Here is a 12,627-nt window from a genome sequence, read left to right as displayed (position 1 = left end):
GATTCCTCTAGACACATTCATCATTCTGAGTCCTGACAACCTCATATAATTAACGTTGTCATTTGTGGTCAATGAAATCAATTCTTTCACCACCTTCAAAACCTTACAAAAAGAAGACCAAGGGATATACAGGCTTTGGGAGGTAATTTGTCTTTTAAAATTTATAGAAGTGACGAAGAAATTTAGCAGAAGACAGGAAATATTTACCAGTAAGTTAGGGGGCTTCTGTTATAAGGCAAATTGCATCAGCGGGTATTCACAAGTCCCACACTGATTCTGACTAGTTCATGCCAAAATATTTCCAATTTGACCCCGTCTCATGCAGATTCCCTGCTGTATCTTACTGCTCACGTTTCTGGTCACGTTTCTGGTCAATTCAGAGACTCTGCTAATTATTTGTAATGAGCTGTATGCTGTGCGTAATTTGTCGTCATAGTTTAAAGACATCAAATTCCTTGGCTTCTTTTGAGTAGCATTTCGAGTTGAGAGAAAAATCTCTCACACCATAAACCAGTGTTCTTTGCTGATCATGTGTTTGTTAGTTAAACTAATAACAATAAAGCTTAGTGACCCAAAGAAAACAACTTCTCCACTTGTAAAATTAACTTCCCCTCTCACCTCGGATTCTTCTTTGGGGACATAAAAATCTTCTCTCAGCTTTAGAGTTGTTCTCAGAAATCAGCCCTTAGCTTTATTCCTTTGCCTTTTCTCCTTTTTTGGCCTGAGTGAAAAATTCCTCTGGAAAACGACATTTTCTGCCTGAATTGATAGCCCAAGCTTTTAATTCTAACATTTCAACCCATGGTCTAAGGGAGATTATATATGTGTCTTGTGTTTCATGGACTTAGGGTTGTGATAATTTAGGTCTAGATTGCTGGTAATATTGGGGCATTGTACAATATATAGTCTGACAGTGGCCATAAAATGGACATTTGTTACTGCACGGTGCTTCGCGTTTCTTAATGGTGTCCACAGATATTTGCAAAACATAAAAAATACTGATATTTTAATGATGCAGTAGGGTTACATCAAATAAAAAGCACTTTAGCTATCGCTGTGTGACAACAGAATTTATTGCACCACAATGGCAACAGAATTTAAATGAAAAGTTCTTTGGAAAAAAAACAAAACAAAACAGAGCCTGCTTTCCTGAGGTTTATACGTGTGTGTGTTTTTATTGGTGTGCTAAATTGATTCTGTACAGTAAATGGCATCATTGCCTTTACATAGCATGTTGATCATTTCCAGATGGTCTGTGTTTTCATTTTACATTGGGAATTATGAACATAGAATCATTTTCCAAAGTTTTCAAGTGTGACAGGTGTCAAACCTAGGTGAAACACCATGACTAGGTGAGAACACTTTTTCCATATAAATGTACCATTTGTAGGCAGATTCTCTATCCAGTGTACAAAATCACTTTGTCCCTCAACTAATGCGGCTGTTGGAGAAAACCACCCTCAGTCGGGCCGTTGGTGGTCGGCCGCCTATGTCACACCCAACCCATCACTATCTCTTTGATCAAAGCGAAAACTGCAAGACTTGTTCTCTCTCATTCTTTATGCTCTTCCTTCTCCACACAGGGCTCTCGGCCTGCAAGGACTTTTCCCTGTTGCATCTGGCTTCCCAGAGGTCCACCTCCACAGCGTATCATTTGATACTGAATCGCAGTGTTTCTCCTGCCCACCCCGCCCGTGGCGACCCTGTCCCAGCTGGCCGCACCGCCTGCATGGCCGTCCATTCGCCACGCATGTCCTCCTGGGAATCCTGCGTGGCGGGCAGCTCGGCCACAGCGCAGGCCACCGGCGCAGGTCCGGGGGGCAGTGTGGGGATCCCGCGGAGCCTTCACGTGGGGCAGGGGGCGTGGGTGATGCTGCAGGGAGCGCTCGAGAGGCCAGATGCGACATGTAGCAAAGGCTGGACGCTGCCGTCCTGCCGGAGGAATTCCGTTCTGCATGGCACTGGATGCCATATACTGCTGTCTCACCATCTCCTGTCTCACAGAACACTGGTAGCTCCAGCTCTTGATGTGCTTGTCTTTGCAGAGGAAACTAATCCAGGTAGTAAAATTCACACCGTGTCTGTAATATGCTAAATAAAAGCATTTGTTCCATATTTGCATTTTAAGTCATAAAAAGCCTCTGCTTCCAACAAAGCAAAAACATTTATTCAACTAATTCTTCTTGAACCCCTGCTTTATGTTGGACTGGTGCTAAGCAGGAGGGATGGAGCAGAGAGGAGAGGCAGCCTACAGTTTGTCACTTGCCACTGGATCCTGTCTGTATTTATTTACTGTTTCGGTGAATTGTCTTGGCATTAGAGAACTGATTCCAGAACAGTCTTCCCTGGAAATTTTACAGACTTAGGTAAATACCAGTATCATATAATAACGTTGAGCTGGCTGAAGAGGCATTCAAACCATTTCTTTTCTTGTTTGGGGTACTATCATACACCTCAATACAGATTTATAAAATATTCAGACACAAAGAATCACAAAAGGACAAAACATGTTAATTACTGGTCCGCTGCTTCTCATGCCACCTGCCAAACACACATACACATTCCCACACACATGCACATGCTCACACACTCACCTACTCCCCCCAAGAAGTAACCTCTGTCAATAGTTTGGTACTCATGTCACGCATCCACATACGTGTATGTTCATATCACAGCTAAACTCCATATCTTTTTTGTATACATGAGATCATATAACATTATTGTCCCGTGCATTTTTTCACTAAAAATACATTGAAGAAACCTTGGCAAATCAGTATGTGCAAGTCCACCTCTTTCAACAGCCGATTAGTATTCTTTACAAAGAAGAGCCCATATTGGATGTAAACCAGGTCCCTCCCTATTGATGCACTATGGAATCTCCTCAGCTTGAAAAAATAGCACTTTATTGCCGTTTTTTTCCCTTTTAAGGAATTTTTGCAGAAAAGCTACACCATACATATGATCTCCATTTTCAATACGCTATTCTTCAGTGTTTGAAATGTATCAAAGCTCCATAAGAAAATTCTGGGTCTAATTCTCTCAACAGCTTCTCTGAAGTACTCCTTGCCCGGAGACTTAAGTTTCAAGTTACACATTTGGTGGCATCAGGAACCTTACAATTGTTTCACACTTTGCATATTTTTAAGAAAATTAATTAGTTTATAGTATTACAAACCTAGCGTTGGAATTTAAAACCAAACTTGGGACAAAAAAGATAAAGTGGCCTTCATGTTTTTGTAAGTCTTCATTTAGATGACTCGGAAAAGAGCGTATATCACAAAAAACTGAGAAGCATGGTACAATGCATTATTCATTTGATGGAATTTTGAAAATCTGGTCCCAGTAGGAACATAGGATGGGCTGGGATCAAATCTATGTGCTTTGACTATAACCTTCACATAGACCAAGACATAATTTGACCCCTCAAATTCCATTCTGGCAAAGATTAATCCTTTCATCCGTACTGGCTGTTAACTAGTTGAACTTTGTCCCCTATCACAGATGATAAGTTGCTGAAAATCTCAATTCTTTGAGAATCTCTCTCAGGTTGTGAGTTGCTGATATCCTGTCAGGATGAAATAAATAGATCAGTACACATATAGGCCCGGGTGATGTTCAGAAGATGGGAGTATTACTGGTTTAGTGAGAATTTCTAAATTGAATGTTGTTGGGTTTTTTTTATCATCTTGTGCTTATCTTTAAAAGATCACCTTACTGAAGTTATATCCCCTACATGTCTCTACATATTTTACCAAGTTCTGCATCAGGAATAAATTTAATTTCCATAGCATGGTAGGTTAATGTCAAAAGGTTTTGTACTGGTGAATAAGCCCCTGACTGTGTATGAAGCACAGGAGAGACCAAGGGCTTTGGGCATCATCAGTGTTGACCCAGGAGTACCATCCTTCCCTTCACTGCTGCTCAGGTGAGCCATTAGGCCAGGGTTGACCTGTCTATGATAATGCTGTATCTATGGTAATGCCATCTCAGCACACCGAAGCCCAATCAGAAATGGAAGGTGATGTAAATGTGCACTTCCATCCCCTTTGTCCCTGGGTTTAGGAAGCAAAACAGTGAGTAGTCAACCTGGGAAGTGGCATTTTAGGTTCATGAAGGCAACCCCTCTCCGCACGGTGAGAAAAGCAATCCTTCAGCCTCAGGGCACTTTCTGAGGAATGCCTGCCTGTGTCTACAGGCTAACAGTGGGCGCTCTGCCAGTATCAAGGCTTCTAAGCAGCTCGTGACCCCAATCTGCCTCCATGGCTCCACCTGATGATGTCTGGGGATCTCCTCATTAAAAACCAATCAAAATATCCATACTTCATGAAATCAGAGTATGTAATAAAGTCTATTTAATGTCTACAAAGTATGGTTTATTTTCAGTTCCTTCAACCTCCCTTTATTTTCATTATAATCAGAGAGCCTAAGTTTCTACTATTTTTTTATTCCATTTATCCTTATTTTCCATATAAACTATAAATTATATTTTATGGCCTGGTTTTTACTCAAAAGTTGTATTTAATGCTCATATCAAATTAAATGACTTGTCACAACAAAATACCAGTTCACACCCAGTAGCAGAGTTAAAATTAAAAAGACTGACAACACCAAGTGTTGGCAAAGAAATGGAGCAATTAGAGCTCCCCCCTGTGGCTAGTGGGAATATAAATTGGTAAAACTGCTTTGGGAAATAGTTTAGCAGTTTTCTACTTTGCATATGACCCAACAATCCTACTTGCCCAAGAGAGATGAAAGCATTATTTATCCAAGAGAAATGAGAACATATGTCCACACATAGACTATAGGCAAATGTTTAGATCAGCTTTATTCATAACACCCCAACTCTAGAGTCAACCCACATATTCAACAACATGTAAGCCAACTGAGAAACAAATTCTGATATATATACACAAGGGAATCCTACCCAGGAATACAAAGAACCAGACCACTGATACACACAATACCATGGCTTATTCTCATAATCTCAAAAATATTATGCTGAGCAAAGTAAGGCAGACACAAAAAGTACAGACCATATGATTCCATTTATATGAGATTCTAAGTAAAACTAGCAAAACTAATTTACCAAAAGCAGATCAGCGGTTGTGTGGGGCCAAGATGGGGGTAGACTAACTGCTAAGGGGTAAAAGAACATTTTGAGGAGTGATGGAAGTGTATTATAGCTTGATTGTGGTAGTTACACAGATGTGTACAATTGCCGAGATTTACTGACTTATACACAGAAGTGTACATAAAAAATGTACATGAAAGTGCATTTTATTAGATGTAATTATACCTTGATAAAGCTGATTCTTAAAAAAATCAAATGCCCAGCATTTTAAAAAGAGAATTCCTGAAGCTAGCAAGAGGACCCTAAAATGAATAAACAAACAGCCACTCTCACTGCTGGTGGGGATGTACATTGGCAACATTTGGGGGAAACAATTAGATTCAAAGAAATGTTTATGCCTTCAAGTCAATAATCCTATTTCTGCAAAGACATCCTAAGAACATTATGTGATCATTAAAAAAATTCATAAACAGAAAAAATGTTAACTCTGCAGCAAAAATAAATGTTATTTACCATAGCAGAAGCAAACATGTTTAAAAGGGATCATCTAAATGCCCAACCATGGGAAAATTATTATAGAAATTTTAACACAACTCAATAAGATAGTATTCAATCATTAAAAATAACTGTGAAGACCATGTGACAACATGAAAAACATGCTGATCATGTAACGTTAAATAATACAAGACTATGTCTATGCAATATGTGTCAAAAATATTTTGTTTATATGTCGACAAGAATTGAAGGGAAAAAATTGAAGGGACAAAAAAGAACAGAAACATGGAAAAATAAAGAGTCATATTTGTAGAGGTAGAATATCACAGAAGGCTATTTAGTTCTGTTAATGTTACCATGATATTCTTAGAAAAAGTGACAAGCACGCTAGACGGTCCGGGAGCACCTTCTATGTGTCCTAAAGGCATCGTAAACTACTCTGGACTCCGTGCTGCTCAGAAAGCTGAGAAAGAGACAAATCAATGTCCGAAGGAGATTCGGGTACAACTGCTGCACATTCACCTGTGAGGGAGGGTGTAAGTCAGCCCCCTCTCTCCATGGAGTCTGCTATCAATACTTAATACCTCTCTTGTTTCTTATTTCTCTTCTCTCGTTTATGATTTAATGGTAATTGTATTCACTTTCTTTTGCCCCATGACAAATTATCAAACATTTGCCAGTTTAAAACAGCACATATCTATTATCTCTATTATCTCGTAGTTTCCATGGGTCAAGGGCATGGCTTAGCTGGTTCTCTGCTCAGTCTTACAAGATGGTGATCTAGGTGTCGGTGAACCGTCTATCAGGATCCACCATAACACTTGTGTCCTTCATGAAGTCTTTTTGAGTAACTAAGTTTAGATGTGGACGATGTCGACCGCAGCTAACCCTCATACCTCTTATGTTGTCCGAGCCATCTATCAATGAAATATTTATAGGACACACAAAGTATTTTCCTTTCTGGAGTTGGGATCCTCCTCCAGCCTCGTGTGTGTTGGCAGAACTCATTTCCTTGAGATTGTAGGACTGAGGTCCCCACTTTCCTGCTGGCTCTCATTTGGGGCCACGCATGGCTCCTAGAGGATGCATCACTTCCTTCCCCGGGGACCTGGCACAACAAAGTGACTTCCTTCTCCGAGGTCAACGGGAGAGTGTCTCTCTGCAGGGAAGGTCCAGTATATCTTTTGAAAAAATGAGAACCCAACCCAGATGGTGTCTCTTTGGATTAATTCTATCAACTGAATTTTTTTTTTTTTAAGCCTAGATCACTGGCTCTGACTCTCTTTATAAAGATTTTTTGTACAATCATGTTACTTTTATAAAAAGTTGTACATGATGAAATAAGCAGAAGGCATATGATATTCCAAAAATGGCATGAAAAAGTTGTGAATGGCACCAGCTGGGTACATCCAGTGCCTGGGAGACACAGAGAGGTTTGCCGAGCAGCCAGATACACTGAACAGCGCTCCGTGCACTGCAGGGAGAGAGGTGTGTTCAACTCTGGACATTTTTTCTTCCTTGGCATATGGACTTTGAAGAAAAAAGCAGAGAGGAGCAAAAAGAATGTCAATTGTTCCAATAATTGTCATGAGTGTGGGAAATCCTGCATTTGTGATAGCCCCGCCAGTGGAGGGACGTACAGCATATACCATACAAACTGCCATACAAAACTGATTTGGATCCTTGATTACATCAGCCAAATCCCTTCATCCTTGCCAAAATGTAACATAATCACCAGAACGATGCCCCTCGTGTTCAGTCCTGCCCACTCGATTACACAGGGGCATGTGCACCCAGGGGTTCTGCCCACCACGGTGCCTGGTACCATTACTTTATATCTGCTTATTTATATTGCTATGCTATATTCCTACATTACATATATTTATTATGGTAAAAAGATAATCCCTACAGATATTAAACCTACCCTATATGTGTTCACTATATTTCCCAGAAGAAATATGCAAAATACGCACATAGGAGAAAGCAAGCCAACCAACAAGAAGTGTTCCCCTTGCAGGGCTGACTTACACATAAGCGGGGCAGCCACTCCCCTTCACATGTGAACATAACCGGCCTCCAGGGAACTTCCAAGTCCTTCCATGCAGGTGATGTGTTCTTGGGTTAAGGTGAGGATGACTGCTGCCAACAGTAATTTCTCCAGCCCCTACCCCGTGTCTCTGACTGCGTTGCTGGTAGCTACAGCGTCCTCTCACACTACGCCCAGATGTGGTGATCCCTCCGACCTCTGGCTCAGTGTTCACATTGCCTTCTTTCTCTTTCCTCATCCTGCTTCCCTCTTACATGGACCCTTGTGATTATCCTGGGCCCCCTCATCTAATCCAGGATTATCTGATCATCTCAAGATCCTTAACTTAATCACATAAAAAAAAAGTCCCTTTTGCCATGTAAGGTAACGGATTCCTGGTTCCAGGAACTTCAATGTAGCTGCCTTTGAGGAACCAATTATTCAGCCTACCCCACCCCAACTCCACCACCATCAGAGCCCGTCCTTGGGTCTGACACAAGAATTCTGAAAAGGCCCTTTTCTGTATGGGAAGCCTATTGCCCCTTAATTCTTCTGTTGAAATCCATCTTGGAGACTAAATCACAAACTGGATTGCAAGATGAGACCCCTGGGCTGGGTGTGGCTCCACCCTTCCAGTAAGTACCCAGGGTCCATGTAATTTAAGAGATTGCTCTGTTCCATTTACGTCACTTTAGATTTTCATTTAAAACATGTCACATTTTTATTTGTTGTTTATAATTATACCCCAATGCTGCTAAATATTATTGAGTCGAGAGAGTACCTGTAGCATGCACGGATCTGGGGCCAGATGCTAGGTTCAGGTAGAGCTGGGAAGCGGAGCTTGGTCTCCAGTGGCTCACAGGGTGAGTGTTCATTTCATTCTCTGAGACTGTGTTAGGATGAGAGAGTCAGCTCCTACCCTGTGCAGCCACGTTTCGTCTTACGGTCATCATCAATGCTTTGCTGCTGCTGCAGGGGAATGTATAAATAAATATTAATAAACATTTAAATGGGTAATAGACTCTTTCTTGCAACTAAAAAGTATATGACCCATGTGTATGGTTTTCTTCTGCTCATATTTAGAGTGTATGAATAACAAATGAAGAAGTGATAGTTCTTGCTTTAAAGGAAGAAAAACATTGCTCCTTATTGGTGCCAGGTTCTAACAGGTTATTAGTCTATATGTTAATCTACAATCTATATAAATGCTGTTGCCACTTAATGTTCTGTTCAACTCCAGGACAGCAGGTGGAGTGTGCTTTCCCTCTTCCCCACCCACACTCACACCTGCATGCAGTAAGGTCCCAAGTGCCCTTAGCAGCAAACACACTCTCTGTTTGAAAGATGATAACTCAGTTATTCCAAGATAGGAAGCTCTCCTTTCCCCTCAACACCTGCATAAACGTGCCAGGGGTATTTAAAACCAGTGGCCTGGTATTTATTTGCAAATACCAACAGTATTACTGCTGCAGCTAGATAAATATCACACGGCATGAGGGATAACAAACATTCTGCCACACCTTCCATACATCTGAGTTAACAGAGATGAAGGCAGACAATGCTGAGAAAATCAGGCAACCAAGGAACTAAACGTGTGACTTCATCCCAACCATGTAAAAAGCAGTGGAAATTTTTTTTTTAAGTGAACATCGGAAGCTTTATAAAAAGAACCTATAGAAAATACTAGTATGGCTATCAGTATTGAAACATTTCTGGAAGTGGATTTTGACTCAGACAATGAGCAGAAGTGGATTTTGAAACTGAGGTCCTCAAGACCAGTATTTCAAATGACCAATCTTTAAACTGGCAGTAGCAGGCTTGGGGCTTGTGAAATTCCAGGGGCATTGCTGGCTAAAAGGACCTCCCTCATTTGCTGATAAGTAAAATTTTTCTATCACAGCTTTATTTCTATGGCTTATAGTTTGTCTCTTATCAAAGGGCCTATGCCCTGAGGAAAGCATTATTTACACTTCAGTGAAACTCATATTGTTATTTCTTCAAGATAACTTTCAATGCAGATATGGAAAAAAAAGCAGGAAACCTTGAGAGCTGTTATTTAAGTAAAAAATATGTCTATTTTTACATAGAAGTCCCCCAATAACCACCATAGTGTAATTATGGAAACCTATTTCCACCAAAGTTTCAGTTCTTACTAGAGATACATCCACAATTTCCACTACCACTGGGAAGATATAATATTTAATGGAATGTAAGTGCAGAAGGGAACGAAAAAGGCAAGAATACATTTGCTAGAGCTCTCAGATCGTCAGAGGACCACAACACAATTTAAGGGGGGGAAAATTCAACATTGGCAGTTGGGGCTCCTGGTCCCCAATTCCAGCTTTGTCTCAAGATGTAACCACAGGAAAGGTTTTTTATCTCTCTGAGGCAGAACCCTCTCTGTTTAAAAGAGAGAGAGAATCACATGTCTTATCTGCCAAGCCTCCCTCACAGGATTGCTGTGAGAATAAAAATACAGGATCACAAACTTTGAAAAATTAAGAATACTATCCACATAAACATGACTTTTACTGAAGTCCAAAAACCATGAGTTGGAGATCGTGCCCCTCACACTGTTCTAGAAGGAGATTTCGCCTTTCCTGTTCATTCCTTATTGCCCAAAGACAAAGATAACAATAGTTGCATTTCAATGAATTTTCATCTATACTTATAAGAAAACTGAGGCCCATATTTTCAGAACATTTAGAGATGGTTCTCTTTTTGAATCTGTATGACCAGAAAATCTAAGATACTATTTTTGACTCAAACTCTTGCAATGTTTTAATTTACATCAAAAATCTATACAGAGCACGGCTTTCATTCTTTCAATAAATATTTTCTGAATGCCTCCTGTGTGCCAGCCTTGATGCTGGGCACTGGAAACTCAAAGCTGGTGTAAGAGGCAGTCAATGAGTATTTTTGTTGCCAACTATTTGAATCAAATTGGAATGAAATGGGGGTAAGAGATTCTGTTAGTAAAAGTCTTCATTGCAGACTACTTGGAAAAATGTTTCACTGTTTTCAAATGGGACAGTAACTCAGCCTAAGCTAACAAAATTAACTGTTAACAAAATTAAAACAGAGAGTATACCTAATTAGGGGCTTTATTTTTTCATGTACATATGTGCTTCTGAAATACTCATTTTTCTCTCAACCACTTTACTCTTCTGGCATTTTGTTCACACTTCAAGTTTCACTGTTTTAATTGGCTAAATAAAGAAAATTTGCAACTGTTTCTATCTAAATAATCAAAATGTCTATACAAGGAAAGCCCAAATCCACAGATTTTGTTGGGCCACTGTGGCACTTCTACGTGCTGCTATTCGATGTCATTCATATCACATTTAGAACTTTCTTCTTCTAGGTACGGTCACAGTTAACCCCGAAGCTCCCTGACATGAGAAGTGTACAGACATTCACTGCTCCCATTGGAAGGTTCCCTCACAGGCCAAATTTTAAACACCAACATTCTTACTTGGAAAAATAGAAGACCAACAGTGGGGAATGCAGCTGATAGTAACTCAATGCTTTCGGGGATTTTTAAATGTTTAGGAGTTTCAATCATTATGTTAACAGAAATCTGTAAATTACATTTACTTCACACCAAAGGAAATCCTGCCCTATAACATCGTTATCCTTTTATTAATAAACTTCTGTTTCTTGGAACTTTTTGTGTACAAGTAATTGAGACACCGCAGGCCATTCTTGATATTAACAAAATTATTGTGCTGGTAGGAGCTTCTGCCAGGATGTTACCTGCATGTAAACCACAAATGCATTTTTTGTTACTAAAGGAAGAAGAACAGACACCATGCTAGGATCACCTTCTTAGAGAGCGCAAATAAAATACTTCTCTGTGGCCTTAGCAATTTGAATGCTGGTGAAACACGCTTTGCACTCCCCAAAACACTCTTCTTGTTTAGAATACTATGCAATTCAAATTTGCTTCCCAGAATATAAAATCAGATCATTTAAGAGGTGGGGGGAAACAATGCAAGGAAAAAAGACTGAAGGCAGCCATGTGTCATTAATTCGGTTATAAATTATTAGCCAAAAGCAGCCTCTCAGCATTTGTATTTGATGAACAAAAATTGATTGCTTCAAGGGCATTCCAGCCCTTTTGATGTTCCCATCTTTTAGGCCACCACAAATCTGAATCCTTAACAGAATGATTATAGCATTATAGTAATCCTGAGGGCCAATACTAAAGGATTTGCAAGAGCAACAGAGATCAATAGTTTGAAAAAAAGAATGTCTTTTTGAATTGACAGCGCTGTCTCGCCTGATCTTGAACCTGAACAAAATAAGTGAGGCCTGAGTACACAAGCAATCGCGCAGGCCAAGCCGAGCTACTGCGAGAGGCCGGGGCTTGGCGCGCCTGAATAGGCCTGAGCGCTGAATATTTCTGAAGGATTAAACCCCAGCTAATGGCAACCCAAAGATATTTTGCAAACAATCAGCCTCTCTCCCCAAATAGTTAAGATAATACATTATGGGTCTCGGTTTGGTATTCAAAAGACTGGATTCAGCTACACGTTCAACATTTGCTTTTGCACAGTTTGAGATTATGGGAAATTGGATTAGAGGTACCGTTGTCTTAATGGCTATCTCCTTTGGGCCACTTTGAAATTGAGAACCTGCCACAATATTTCAGGACGGACTGGAGAGAACCACGTCCTTAACATATAACATAGTAGAAAACTCAATGTGCCAGAATTGTTTAAAGACACAGTCGCCCACGTCTATGGGATTTCCAAGTTGTAACATCATTAGATACCTCAAAAGACGGAGAAAGGCAGCTGACTGGTAAAGGCTCCTTGAACAATTCGAGGATTAGCATAAAATTATACACAAAGGACGGTACCTACGGCCGAGGTACTTGCTCTCCACAGTAGGGGCATTGTTAGGAGACACAAATGGACTCCGTCAAAGTGTGAAGGCATCTTAACATTGTCTGAGGACCCGCATGCTTTAACATTGATGTATATATTTTCCAGGTCTTTGTTTCCTCAGCAAGCAGCCAGCTTATCCGCTG

At 40.3% G+C, this 12,627-nt stretch overlaps 1 long non-coding RNA gene across 6 annotated transcripts in view; it reads right to left on the bottom strand.

Annotated features, from left to right (window-relative positions):
- Nucleotides 1-12,627, bottom strand: part of LOC140845755 (uncharacterized) — a 134,577-nt gene that overhangs the window by 102,660 nt on the left and 19,290 nt on the right. For 5 of the 6 annotated variants that reach the window (XR_012124627.1, XR_012124631.1, XR_012124626.1 and 2 more), the window contains exon 2: nucleotides 8,374-8,561. This is a non-coding gene — a long non-coding RNA (uncharacterized lncRNA). Of the gene's footprint in view, nucleotides 1-3,245; nucleotides 3,566-8,373; nucleotides 8,562-12,627 lie in introns of those variants that run through there. The other variant, XR_012124628.1, reaches the window with a different exon arrangement.

The sequence above is a fragment of the Manis javanica genome, chromosome 13 (assembly GCF_040802235.1).
Source record: "Manis javanica isolate MJ-LG chromosome 13, MJ_LKY, whole genome shotgun sequence".
NCBI lineage: Eukaryota > Metazoa > Chordata > Mammalia > Pholidota > Manidae > Manis > Manis javanica.
The sequence above is the reverse complement of the archived record's forward strand: the minus strand, read 5'-3'. Positions and strand labels throughout refer to the sequence as shown.